General features: G+C 41.1%; 1 non-coding gene across 1 annotated transcript; it reads right to left on the bottom strand.

The window, feature by feature from the left end:
- Positions 1 to 338: 338 nt before the first annotated feature.
- LOC112712524 (small nucleolar RNA R71) lies at positions 339 to 446 on the bottom strand. The gene has a single exon (XR_003157815.1). It is a non-coding gene; the product is annotated as a small nucleolar RNA R71 (small nucleolar RNA).
- Positions 447 to 14,082: the final 13,636 nt, after the last annotated feature.

Below are 14,082 nucleotides of genomic sequence, written 5' to 3'. Positions count from 1 at the left end.
CTCCCGACTTCTATAGGAGAAGCATCTCTATCCCTGCCATTGGAGCAAACAACTTTGAGCTTAAGCCTCAATTAGTTTCTCTAATGCAACAGAATTGCAAGTTCCATGGACTTCCATTGGAAGATCCTCATCAGTTTTTAGCTGAATTCTTGCAAATCTGTAACACTGTCAAGACTAATGGGGTTGACCCTGAGGTCTACAGACTTATGCTATTCCCTTTTGCTGTAAGAGACAGAGCTAGGACATGGTTGGACCCACAACATAAAGAAAGCCTGAACTCTTGGGAAAAGCTAGTCAATGCCTTCTTGGCAAAGTTCTTTCCACCTCAAAAATTGAGTAAGCTTAGAGTGGAAGTCCAAACCTTCAGACAGAAGGAAGGAGAATCCCTCTATGAAGCTTGGGAAAGATACAAACAATTAATCAGAAAGTGTCCCTCTGATATGCTTTCTGAATGGAGCATCATAGGTATTTTCTATGATGGTGTGTCTGAACTGTCCAAGATGTCTTTGAATAGCTCTGCTGGAGGATCTCTTCATCTAAAGAAGACGCCTACAGAAGCTCAAGAACTAATTGAAATGGTTGCAAATAACCAATTCATGTACACTTCTGAAAGGAATCCTATGAACAATGGGACTAATCAGAAGAAAGGAGTTCTTGAGATTGATACTCTGAATGCCATACTGGCTTAGAACAAGATATTGACTCAGCAAGTCAATTTGATTTCTCAAAGTCTGTCTAGAATGCAAGCTGCACCAGGCAGTACTAAGGACGCTTCATCTGAAGAAGAAGCTTATGATCCTGAGAACCCTTCAATGGAAGAGGTGAATTACATGGGAGAACCCTATGGAAACACCTATAATCCTTCATGGAGAAATCATCCAAAGCTTTCATGGAAGGATCAATAGAGACCTCAACAAGGTTTCAACAATAATAATGGTGAAAGAAACAGGTTTAGCAATGGCAAGCCTTTTCCATCATCTTCTCAGCAACAGACAGAAAATTCTAAGCAGAGCCACTCTGACTTAGCAACCATGGTCTCTGATCTAATCAAAACCACCCAGAGTTTCATGACTGAAACAAGGTCCTCCATTAGAAACTTGGAGGCACGAGTGGGTCAGCTGAGTAAGAAAATTACTGAACTCCCTCCTAGTACTCTTCCAAGCAATACAGAAGAGAATCCAAAAGGAGAGTGCAAGGCCATCAACATGGCCGAATTTGGAGAGGAGGGAGAGGCAGTGAACGCCACTGAGGAAAACCTCAATGGACATTCACTGGCCTCCAATGAGTTCCCCAATGAGGAACCATGGGAATCTGAGGCTCACACTGAGACCATAGAGATTCCAATGGATTTACTTCTGCCGTTCATGAGCTCTGATGAGTATTCTTCCTCTGAAGAGGATGAGTATGTCACTGAAGAGCAAGTTGCTAAATACCTTGGAGCAATCATGAAGCTAAATGACAAGTTATTTAGTAATGAGACTTGGGAGGATGAACCCCCTTTGCTCACCAAAGAACTGGATGACTTGTCTAGGCAGAGATTACCTCAAAAGAGACAAGATCCTGGGAAGTTTTCAATACTTTGTACCATAGGCACCATGACCTTCAAGAAGGCCTTGTGTGACCTAGGGTCAAGCATAAACCTCATGCCTCTCTCTGTAATGGAGAAGTTAGGAATCTTTGAGGTGCAAGCTGCAAAAATCTCACTAGAGATGGCAGACAATTCAAGAAAACAAGCTTATGGACGTGTAGAGGATGTTTTGGTAAAAGTTGAAGACCATTACATCCCTGCTGATTTCATAGTCCTAGAGACTGGGAAGTGCATGGATGAATCCATCATCCTTGGCAGACCCTTCCTAGCCACAGCGAAGGCTGTGATTGATGTTGACAGAGGAGAATTGATCATTCAAGTGAATGAAGAATCCCTTGTGTTTAAGGCTCAAGGATATCCCTCTGTAACCATGGAGAGGAAGCATGAAGAGCTTCTCTCAAAATAGAGCCAAACAGAGCCCCCACAGTCAAACTCTAAGTTTGGTGTTGGGAGGCCACAACCAAATTCTAAGTTTGGTGTTGAACCCCCACATTCAAACTCTAAGTTTGGTGTTGGGAGGTTCCAACATTGCTCTGAGCATCTGTGAGGTTCCATGAGAGCCCACTGTCAAGCTACTGACATTAAAGAAGCGCTTGTTGGGAGGCAACCCAATGTTATATTTTACCTATTTTCCTTTGTTATTTTTATGTTTTCTGTAGGTTGATGATCATGAGAAGTCACAAAATCAATTGGAAAAGCAAAAAAAGAATGAAAAATAGAAAGAAAAACAGCACACCCTGGAGGAAGAACCTGCTGGCGTTTAAACGCCAGTAAGGGCAGCAAATGGGCGTTTAACGCCCAGTCTGGCACCATTCTGGGCGTTTAACGCCAGAAAGGGGCACCAGACTGGCGTTAAACGCCAGGAAAGGGCAAGAAGTTGGCGTTAAACGCCAGAAATGGACACCAGCCCGGCGTTTAGCACCAGAATTGGCATAAAGAGCAATTTTGCTCGCCACTTGGTGCAGGGATGACTTTTCCTTGACACCTCAGGATCTGTGGACCCCACAGGATCCCCACCTACCCCACCACTCTCTCTCTTCTTCACCCATTCACCAATCACCTCAACACCTCTTCCCCAAAAACCCTTCACCTATCAAATCCATTCTTTCTCTTCACCACTCACATCCATCCTTCATAAAACCTCACCTACCTCACCATCCAAATTCAAACCACTTTCCCTCCCAAACCCACCCTCACATAACCGAACCCTACCCCTCTCTCCACCCTTATATAAACCATCTTCACTCCTTCATTTTCACACAACCTAAACACTACTTCTTCCCCTTTGGCCGAACCACAAAGCCATCTCCATCTCCTCTATTTCTTCTTCTTCTACTCTCTTCTTCTTTTGCTCGAGGACGAGCAAACCTTTTAAGTTTGGTTTGGTAAAAGCATTTCTTTTTATTTTTCCATAACCATTTATGGCATCCAAGGCCGGAGAAACCTCTAGAAAGAGGAAAGGGAAGGCAAAAGCTTCAACCTCCGAGTCATGGGAGATGGAGAGATTCATCTCAAGGGTGCATCAAGACCACTTCTATGAAGTTGTGGCCTTGAAGAAGGTGATCCCCGAGGTCCCTTTTAAACTCAAAAAGAGTGAATATCCGGAGATCCGACATGAGATTCAAAGAAGAGGTTGGGAAGTTCTTACCAACCCCATTCAACAAGTCGGAATCTTAATGGTTCAAGAGTTCTATGCCAATGCATGGATCACCAAGAACCATGATCAAAGTGTGAACCCGGACCCAAAGAATTGGATTACAATGGTTCGGGGGAAATACTTGGATTTTAGTCCGGAAAATGTAAGGTTGGCATTCAACTTGCCCATGATGCAAGGAGATGAACACCCTTACACTAGAAGGGTCAACTTTGATCAAAGGTTGGACCAAGTTCTCATAGACATCTGTGAAGAGGATGCTCAATGGAAGAGTGATTCAAGAGGAAAGCCGGTTCAACTGAGAAGGCATGACCTCAAGCCCGTGGCTAGAGGATGGTTGGAGTTTATCCAACGCTCAATCATTCCGACTAGCAACCGGTCCGAAGTTACTATAGACCGGGCTATCATGATTCATAGCATCATGATTGGAAAGGAAGTAGAAGTTCATGAGGTTATATCCCAAGAACTTTATAAGGTGGCGGACAAGTCCTCTACCTTGGCAAGGTTAGCCTTTCCTCATCTCATTTGTCACCTCTGTTATTCAGTTGGAGTTGACATAGAGGGAGACACCCTCATTGATGAGGACAAGCCCATCACTAAGAAAAGGATGGAGCAAACAAGAGACCCCTCTCATCATGAAATCCCTGAGATGCCTCAAGGGATGCACTTTCCTCCTCAAAATTATTGGGAGCAAATCAATACTTCCCTAGGAGAATTGAGTTCCAACATGGGACAACTAAGGGTGGAGCACCAAGAACATTCCATCCTCCTCCATGAAATTAGAGAAGATCAAAGAATCATGAGAGAGGAGCAACAAAGGCAAGGAAGAGACATTGAGGAGCTCAAGCACTCCATAAGATCTTCAAGAGGAAGAACAAGCCGCCATCACTAAGGTGGACCCGTTCTTTAATCTCCTTGTTCTTTATTTTTCTGTTTTTCGAAAAATCATGCTTATGTCTATTCATGTTTGTGTCTTATGATCAGTAGTGTCTTAGTGTCTATGCCTTAAAGTTATGAATGTCCTATGAATCCATCACCTTTCTTGAATGAAAAATGTTCTTAATTGAAAAAGAGAAGAATTGCATGAATTTTAAATTTTATAACAGATTAATTACTTTGATGTGGTGGCAATACTTTAGATTTCTGAATGTATGCTTAAACAGTGTATATGTCTTTTGAATTTTTTGTTCATGAATGTTGGCTCTTGAAAGAATGATGAAAAAGGAGACATGTTACTGAGGATCTGAAAAATCATAAAAATGATTCTTGAAGCAAGAAAAAGCAGTGAATACAAAAAAAAAGGGAAAAAAAAGAGAAAAAAAGAGAAAAACGAAAAAAAAAGAGAGAGAAAAGAAAAAAATAAAGTTGTGATCCAAAGCAAAAAGAGTGTGCTTAAGAACCCTGGACACCTCTAATTGGGGACTCTAGCAAAGCTGAGTCACAATCTGAAAAGGTTCACCCAGTTATGTGTCTGTGGCATGTTTGTATCCGGTGGTAATACTGGAAGACAGAGTGCTTTGGGCCACGGCCAAGACTCATAAAGTAGCTGTGTTCAAGAATCATCATACTTAACTAGGAGAATCAATAACACTATCTGGATTCTGAGTTCCTATAGAAGCCAATCATTCTGAATTTCAAAGGATAGAGTGAGATACCAAAACTGTTCAGAGGCAAAAAGCTAAAAGCCCCGCTCATCTAATTAATACTGATCTTCATAGATATTTTTGGAATTCATTGCATATTCTCTTCTCTTTATCTTATTTGATTTTCAGTTGCTTGGGGACAAGCAACAATTTAAGTTTAGTGTTGTGATGAGCAGATAATTTATACGCTTTTTGGCATTATTTTTAGTATATTTTTAGTATGTTTTAGTTAGTTTTTAGTATATTTTTATTAGTTTTTAGTTAAAATTCACTTTTCTGGACTTTACTATGAGTTTGTGTGTTTTTCTGTGATTTTAGGTATTTTCTGGCTGAAATTGAGGGACATGAGCAAAAATCTGATTCAGAGACTAAAAAGGACTGCAGATGCTGTTGGATTCTGACCTCCCTGCATTCGAAGTGGATTTTTTGGAGCTACAGAAGCCCAATTGGCGCGCTCTTAACGGCGTTGGAAAGTCGACATCCTGGGCTTTCCAGCAATATATAATAGTCCATAATTTGCCCGAGATTTGATGGCCCAAACCGGCATTCCAAATCAGCTCAAAACTGCCCGGCGTTAAACGCCAGAACTGGCACAAGAATGGGAGTTAAACGCCCAAATTGGCACAAAAGCTGGCGTTTAACTCCAAGAAGAGTCTCTACACGAAAATGCTTCAATGCTCAGCCCAAGCACACACCAAGTGGGCCCGGAAGTGGATTTTTATGTAATTTACTCATCTTTGTAAACCTTAAGCTACTAGTTCTCTATAAGTAGGACATTTTGCTATTGTATTTTCATCTTTTGATCACTTTAGATCTTAGATCAGATCTTGGTTATTCTGGTTCCCTCTCTGGGGCCGAAGCCAATGATCACTTTTGTTCTTATGTATTTTCAATGGTGGAGTTTCTACACACCATAGATTAAGGTGTGGAGCTCTGCTGTACCTCGAGTATTAATGCAATTACTATTGTTCTTCTATTCAATTCAGCTTATTCTTTGTCTAAGATATTCATTTGCACCCAAGAACATGATGAATGTGGTGATTATGTGACACTCATCATCATTCTCACTTATGAACGAGTGCCTGACAACCACTTCTGTTCTACAAGCAAACAAGGCTTGAATGTTTATCTCTTGGATCCCTTAATCGGAATATTCGTGGTATAAGCTAGAACTGATGGCCGCATTCAAGAGAATCCGGAAGGTCTAAACCTTGTCTGTGGTATTCTGAGTAGGATTCAATGATTGAATGACTGTGACGAGCTTCAAACTCGTGATTGTGGGGCGTTAGTGACAGACGCAAAAGAATCACTGGATTCTATTCCGACATGATCGAGAACCGACAGTTGAATAGCCGTGCCGTGACAGGGTGCGTTGAACATTTTCACTGAGAGGATGGTAGGTAGCCACTGACAACGGTGAAACCCTACATACAGCTTGCCATGGAAAGGAGTAAGAAGGATTGGATGAAGACAGTAGGAAAGCAGAGAGACGGAAGGGACAAAGCATCTCCATAAGCTTATCTGAAATTCTCACCAATGAGTTACATAAGTATCTCTATCTTTATCTTTATGTTTTATTCATACATCATCCATAACCATTTGAGTTTTCCTGAATGAGATTTACAAGGTGACCATAGCTTGCTTCATACCAACAATCTCCGTGGGATCGACCCTTACTCACGTAAGGTTTATTACTTGGACGACCCAGTACACTTGCTGGTTAGTTGTGCGAAGTTGTGATAAAGAGTTGAGATTACAATTGTGCGTACCATGTTGATGGCGCCATTGATGATCACAATTTCGTGCACCACCAGGTTCTGGAGCTCAAACTTAATTTCCACTCCATACTATTATATATTTTTAGAAAGCCCTGGATGTCTACTTTCCAACGCCTCTGGAATCGCATCATTTGGAGCTCTACAGCTCGAGTTACAGTTCATGGAATGTGAAGAGGTCAGCTGGCCTTACTACAGGTTGATACCATGTTCATCCTTGCACTTTCGGGGCAAGTTTTCTCCCTCAAATTTAGTGTCCACCATGTAGTGCCATATATGCATGGAATGCTCTGGAATCCTACTTTCCAATGTTACTGGAATCACCTAATTTGGAGCTTTGTGGCTCAAGTTATTCTTGTTTGAAGAAGGCATGGTCAGGCTGCCAGGTGGGATTTTGGCCCACGTTAGTGTAAGTAACGTGGCCATTAACGTGGGTCTTCCTTTGCTTCATAAATGTTAGTGGAGATCACCTTTTCCACTAACGTTGGCATCTCCCTTTTCTTCCACGTTAGTTTCCACGTTAATGTAACTAACGTGGAAGCTAACGTGGGTCTTTTCGCTTTGCAAACGTTAGTGGCACTCACTTTTTCCACTAACGTTCCATGCTCTCCTTCTTCAAAGTTAATGCCATTAACTTTCTCACTAACGTTGGGGCTTCTCTTTTCTTCCACGTTAATGGCCACGTTAGTGGCACTAACATAGCCACTAACGTGGCTCTTCTCTGCTTCTTGTTACCTGAAATCAATCAAACAAAGTGTATTAAAGTCTTGCTCTTAATCATGGGATCATGCATCATCCAATTTATCATTCAATTCATGCATAAGTCTCATGAAATCATTCAAAATTCACAATGTTTGCTTGAATCATGGTATGATTGCATTTTCAACCAAATACTTGCTTATTTCCTAAGAAAATGCATGAAACCAACCTAAAGCATACAAAAAATGGCTAGTAAAACTAGCCAAGATGCTCTGACATCACACAAAAGGAGCTTCAAATGCAAATAATGGATTGTCAAAAGGAATCACTCTCTAGATGGATGAATCAGCAAGGGGAATGGCAAAAACAGTTGATGGAACAGCAATTGGAACAAGGGAGACAATGGAGTGAGTCCTTCCATAACCTGAACCAAAAGCAAGATCAACAATAAGAAGCCATCCAAAAGCTGATCACCATCCAAGCACATCAAGGTGCACACATTCATGAGATGCATAGGAAACAAAGAGAACAGGCAGATCTTTTCGGTGAATACAGAGCATTTTCGGAAGGAGTTTACATGAGTGAAACTGGATATCATGTAAATATGCCAGCCAGGCTTGGGTACTTGGTCGGACAACTACCTGTATTGCATCCTGGGATCACAAAATATGAGGATGTAAAGGATGAATTAGCACGAATGGAACACGAAAAAGCCGAAAAGAGTCATGAGTCAGTAAAGAAGGCACTGGAAGATTGGAAAATAGCCAGAATGAATCGGATGAGAGGAAGCACAAGTGGACAAAGTGGATAAAAAGAAGACAAGGAAGTAGAGGAACATAGGCATCCCCATGAATAAAAGGTGGTGGAGTTCTTTCTTAGTTCTATCTTTTTTAAAGCTTTAAATAAGGAAAATCATGTATGAAACAGAACATGCATCTATAGTAGTTTAGAAATTTTCAATTATGCTTTAAAATATTGTTGCTTAGGTCTATGCTCACTAGTCTAGGTTCCTAGTTTTCATCTTCATATTTCTTACTTGTATGCCTGTCCTTTAAGTTAATCAAAAAGAAAATGTTATGATAAGAACAAGAGTGGAGTTATTTTGTGAAGTGAGTTCTGAATGTTTGTGGTAGGGTGATTAGTTAGCTAAGTTTGTTCACCAACAAGGAAAGAAGGCAACTATATATCCTAAATCCTATGCTTGAAACACATCCTATGAGATTAACTAAATAATAAGATCCCAATAAGAAAAGAGAAAGAGCAATAAAAGTGAAAAGGAAAGAAACACAATAAGAAACAATGCTAGGCACCAAGGGTTTTAAGATTGAGGCATGTGTCTGTGGTTTTCATGTGCAAGGGATATGCTTGGATGAATAAGCTCTTAGGGGTGCCTCATCACTTGGTAACTTGGATTAACTAATCCGGGATTATCAGCTAAAAGTCTATTATCAAGAGTGACCCTTGCTACATAACACTTAGTAACACAAAGAGGTGCTGGACACCAAGGTCTGAAGAAAGAAAAATAACAAACCATGTGCCTGTGGTATGTATGTATGGGAGAAAGAGACTTGAGGGAGTAAGTCCTTAGGGGTGTCTTAACACCTAGCACCTTGAACCAACTGGTTCGGGAGTGTTAGCTGAAAGCTTATCATAAAGAGTCGCCCTCTTACAGAGCACTTAGCCAAAAGAAGAATGCAATAAATCTTGAAAAAAAGTGGAAGGATCAACAATTAAGAAGTCTCAAAGGATGCAATCAAGAGAGTGATCAAGGACTTGATAAAGGCCTGAAACCTAGTAAAGGAATGAACCTAAGTTTCTATACATGAAACCCCATAAACCAGGAATTCTACTTTTATATTGTCTTCTTGTTCTTTCATCCATTCTTCCTATGTTTCAGTACTTGCTTGGGGACAAGCAAGCTTTAAGTTTGGTGTTGTGATGCCAGAGCATCTAGGCCAGTTTCACTGACCTTTTCTTTACTGATTTAGGGTAGTTTCATGCATTTCCTTAGAGAATAAGGCAAGTTTTGGATGAAAATACACTCACACCTTGATTCAAGCAACTATTGTGAATTTCACATGATTTGATGAGGATTTTGCAAGAATTGAATGACAAATTGATGATGCATAATCTCATAACTTTCACTAGAGCTTTGATGCACTTTATTTGCTTGATTTCAGGACAAAGGAAGCAAGGAAGAGCCACGTTAGTAGCCACGTTAACCTAGTTAACGTGACCACCAACGTGGAATGGGAAAGAGCTTGCAACGTTAATGAGAAAAGTGATCACCAATAACGCCTGCGAAGCCATCATAAGCCCACGTTAATTGCCACGTTAACTAGATTAACGTGGTAGTTAACGTGGAGACAAAGAAAGCTCCAACGTTAGTGGTAAACGTGAACACCACTAACGCTTCAAAATGTGGCAATGAACCACGTTAAGAGTCACGTTAACTTAGTTAACGTGAACTCTAACGTGGAAGAGAGGAACAACGCCAACGTTAGTGACACTCACCTTTGTCACTAACGTTGGATCAAACTAGCATTGCCCACGTTAGTGGTCACGTTAAGACCACTAACGTGAAAGTTAACGTGGAGCTAAGATTGATGAGCCAACATTAGTGACACTCACCTTTGTCACTAACGTTGGAGATGGCATTCACTACCACGTTAGTGGCCACATTAGTGGCCATGTTAACTTAGTTAACGTGAGCTCTAACGTGGAGAGTAGGGGCACTTGGAGTGTTAGAGACAAAGGTAAGTGTCACTAACGCTCTCGAAGATGAGGCATACCCACGTTAAGAGCCACGTTAGTTATACTAACGTGAACTCTAACATAGGGACAAGGGGCACAAGGCAACGTTATTGGGAAAGGTGAGTCCCAATAACGCCCGTGAAGGTTTATAAGGCAACGTTAGTGGTCACGTTAGTTCCACTAACGTTGGAGTTAACATGGGTTATATGGGGTTGGAACGTTAGTGAAAAAGGTGATTGCCACTAATGTTCTCGAACCCATAATGCCACTTAACGCCCATGCCTAATTCATACTTTTCTGCAAGCTGAGCCCACTAAAGATTGTAATTGCTTCAACTCATGATCTAAGGCCCACATCCAAGACTTGAAGAACTCACTAGAAGATCAAGAGAAGTAGTATATATAGGAGTAGTTTTGAACTATAGATAAACTTGGTACTTTGGAGAACTACCCTCTGTATATTTACTTTTCTGCACTTTTAGCTAAGGATGTATCCTTTTCTTCCATTTCCATTTCTAGAGCTATGAACAACTAAACCCCTTTCATTGGGTTAGGGAGCTTTGTTTTAATTTGATGGATCAATTATAGTTTTCATTCTCTTCTTCTGTCTTCTCTTTTGATTTACTTGAAAGTTTTCGATCTTAATTCAATTGGTTAGTTGTCTTGGAAAAGAAACTCTCCATAAATGGATCTCCTCTGAGCCTTGGAAAAGGGATGAGGAGATCATGCTAGAATTGCTTTCTCATGTTGGACCAAATTGGGGTCTGGGCGGATATAGTGACATGTAATCCTCCCAACACTTTGATTTGGAAATACATGTGGTATAATTATTGACCACACTTCATCTCTTCCTATGAGCAATTAAATCAAGAAATTGGGCAATTATTCAAGCTTAGAGAGATTGGGTTGCCAAGGAATTAGAACCCAATCATTTAAGATTGCCAAGGAGATCAATAGATGCTTTGATTGAGGAAGAGATGAAAATGAATTTGATCTGGAGAATACAACATCTCCTGAGCCCAATGAATTCCCCATTTCTGATCTTACCCATTCTCTTTACTTTCTGCCATTTATTTACATGCTCATTTCCCCAAATCCCCATCTAAGATTCTGCACTTTATTTTCTGCTATTTACTTTCCCGCCATTTAATTTTCTGCAATTCTCAAACTACGTTCTGTTTAGCTCAACTAGCATATTCTTCCAAATAAATTTGCTTGACCAATCAATCCCTGTGGGATTCAACCTCACTCTATTGTGAGTTTTTACTTGACGATAATTTGGTATACATGCCGAAGAAAAATTTGTTGAGAGACAAGTTTTCATGCATCATTACTTGACGACAATTTTGGTGCGCTTGCCAAAATAATGGATTCATCATTTTTGTATAGGGAGTGAATTCCGGTCATTAGTCACTAAAGACGGTAAGTTTTTGAACTCCCACCTCCTTAGTCAGCCTCAGACTTGCCAATAGAGCTTTGTATTTAGCTTGGTTATTTGAGGCAGAGAACTCGAACTTTAATGTGAGCTCGATTTGGGTTCCTTGATCGCTTTCTAGGATTATGCTTGCACCGCTTCCGGCTTTGTTTGAGGAGCCATCCACGTAAAGGTTCCACTCTATGGGGTGCCCAGGGTGTCAGTGTATTCTGCGATGAAGTCGGCCAGATACTGTGACTTAATGGCTATTCGAGCCTTGTATTTAAGGTCAAATTTGGATAACTCGACTGCCCACTATAGGATTCTTCCAGCTAGATCTGTTTTCTGTAGGATACCCTTTATGGGCTGGTTGGTCCATATTCTTATAGTGTGAGATTGAAAATATGGGCGGAGTCGTTGAGAAGTGAGTATATGGGCGTAGGCAAACTTTTCTATCATTTGATAGTTTAATTCAGCCCCTTGTAGAGCTTTACTGATAAAGTAAATGGGTTGTTGCCCACTTTCATCTTCTCTGACTAGTGCTGATGCTATTGCCCGACTTCCTACGGCGAGGTATAGTATTAGTTCTTCGCCTTCCCAAGGTCGAGTAAGGATGGGTGGTTGCCCCAAAAACTACTTAAAATCCTGGAAGGCTTGTTCACATTCTGGGGTCCATTCAAACCTCTTTCCCTTCCTTAGTGTTGCATAGAAGGGAAGAGATCTTAAGGCTGATCCAGCTAAAAATCTGGATAAGGCTGCTAGTCTCCCGTTGAGCTGTTGTACTTCTTTGACGTAGGTCGGGCTTTTCTTGTTGAGTATAACTTGGCATTTATCTGGGTTCACTTCAATTTCTCTCTGGGTGAGCGTAAAGCCTAATAATTTGCCAACTTTTACCGTGAAGGTGCACTTTGCGGGGTTAAGTCGCATCCCATGCTTTCTTATGATGTCGAACACTTTGGTGAGGTCAGCTAAGAACGATTCCTCATTCTGTGTTTTTACCAGCATGTCATCGACATAATCCTCCGTCGGCAAAAACTTTATTCACTAGTCTCTAGTATGTAGCCCCTGTGTTTTTTAGTCCGAAAGGCATGACTATATAGCAGTAATTCGCTCTTGGGATTAGGAACGAGGTCTTTTCTTGGTCGGGCGGATACATTGGGATTTTGTTGTATCCGGAATAGGCATCCATGAAGGAAAGGTACTTATATATCTGGAAGAGGCATCCACTAGGGTGTCTATATTTGGGAGTAGGTAAGGGTCTTTTGGGCAGGCTTTGTTGAGGTCGGTGTAGTCAGTACACATTCGCCACTTTCCATTTGACTTTTTTACCAAGACGACATTGGGTAGCCACAATGGGTACTTAGCCTCCCTTATGAATCCCGCCTCAAGTAGGGCTTGTACCTGCTCTTCTACAGCTTGGGATCTTTCTGGGCCGAGCTTCCTACACTTCTGTTGCACTGGCCGAGCTCCAGGATATACGGCCAGTTTCTGACACATTAGACCGGGATCTATGTCGGGCATGTCTGCGGCTGTTCCGAGGGTTACCTGAAACTGTAGGTCGATGTCAGACGAGATCTATGATGGTGGCTGGAGCTGACGTGTCCAACTTGTTGGACTTGGTGGTGCTGTAATGACAAGTCATCTTATGCTAGTTTTACAAGCATTTTTAATTTCTTTCATTAGGTTTTACGTACTTTCTTACACAATAAGTAAGTGATTGGAGTGAAATTTCATGATTATTTTGAATCAATCAAACATCATTTATTTTACACAAAATCTTTATGTTTAGGCTAGAAGTAATTGATATTATAAATGGTGCAAGGACCTTGTGATTTTGGTGAGACTTTGATTTCTTATTTGATTGCTTGTAGGTGAAAAAATGAAGAAAAAAGGGAAATAATTAGGGAAGTGTTACGTTTACAAAGAGAACACCACACTCACTAGCAAACATGGCTAGCGTTCACTTCTAAAGTGAGCGCCACGCTCACTTAGTTACCTTTTTCGTGGATTTCAAGCTTTGGAGCAAAGCCTTGTGCCATCCGTACACATAGCCAGTGCTTAAACTCTTAATGTAGCGCTCATTAAAAGAGCACCAATGAAGAAAAAGTGTGCATGTGAGGAGCACTTATGGTGCAGCGCTCAAAATCAGATCGTAGCGCTCACTAGGAGAGCGCTCCAAGTGAGGAAATTGGCACCAAGGGAGAGCGCTCACTAAAGGAGCGCAGCGCTCACTAGGAGAGCGCTAGGAGGCAACAGGCGCACCAAAAGGGTACGCTGAAGGAGTGAACGTAGCGCTCAATTTGTCAACGGAGCACTCCACTATGAGCTTCACCAAACACCCACTATCATTCAAGGCCAAACCAAAAAGCCCACTTCAAATGTTAAATGATGGAAATAGAAAGTGTGTAAATAGGAGCAAGTTTGATTTGAGAAGGACCTTTTTTCTTTTCATCTTTTTGAGCTCTTTTTATTTTTCCTTTCGAAAAATTTAGAATTGGTGGAATTGGGATCAAATCTTAGTTTTCTTTGTTCATTTTCTTTCTTCGGCAACTTCTA

Source organism: Arachis hypogaea, chromosome 1 (assembly GCF_003086295.3).
Source record: "Arachis hypogaea cultivar Tifrunner chromosome 1, arahy.Tifrunner.gnm2.J5K5, whole genome shotgun sequence".
Taxonomy (NCBI): Eukaryota; Viridiplantae; Streptophyta; class Magnoliopsida; order Fabales; family Fabaceae; genus Arachis; species Arachis hypogaea.
Note: the sequence above shows the minus strand (reverse complement) of the source record. Positions and strands in the feature narration are given on the sequence as shown.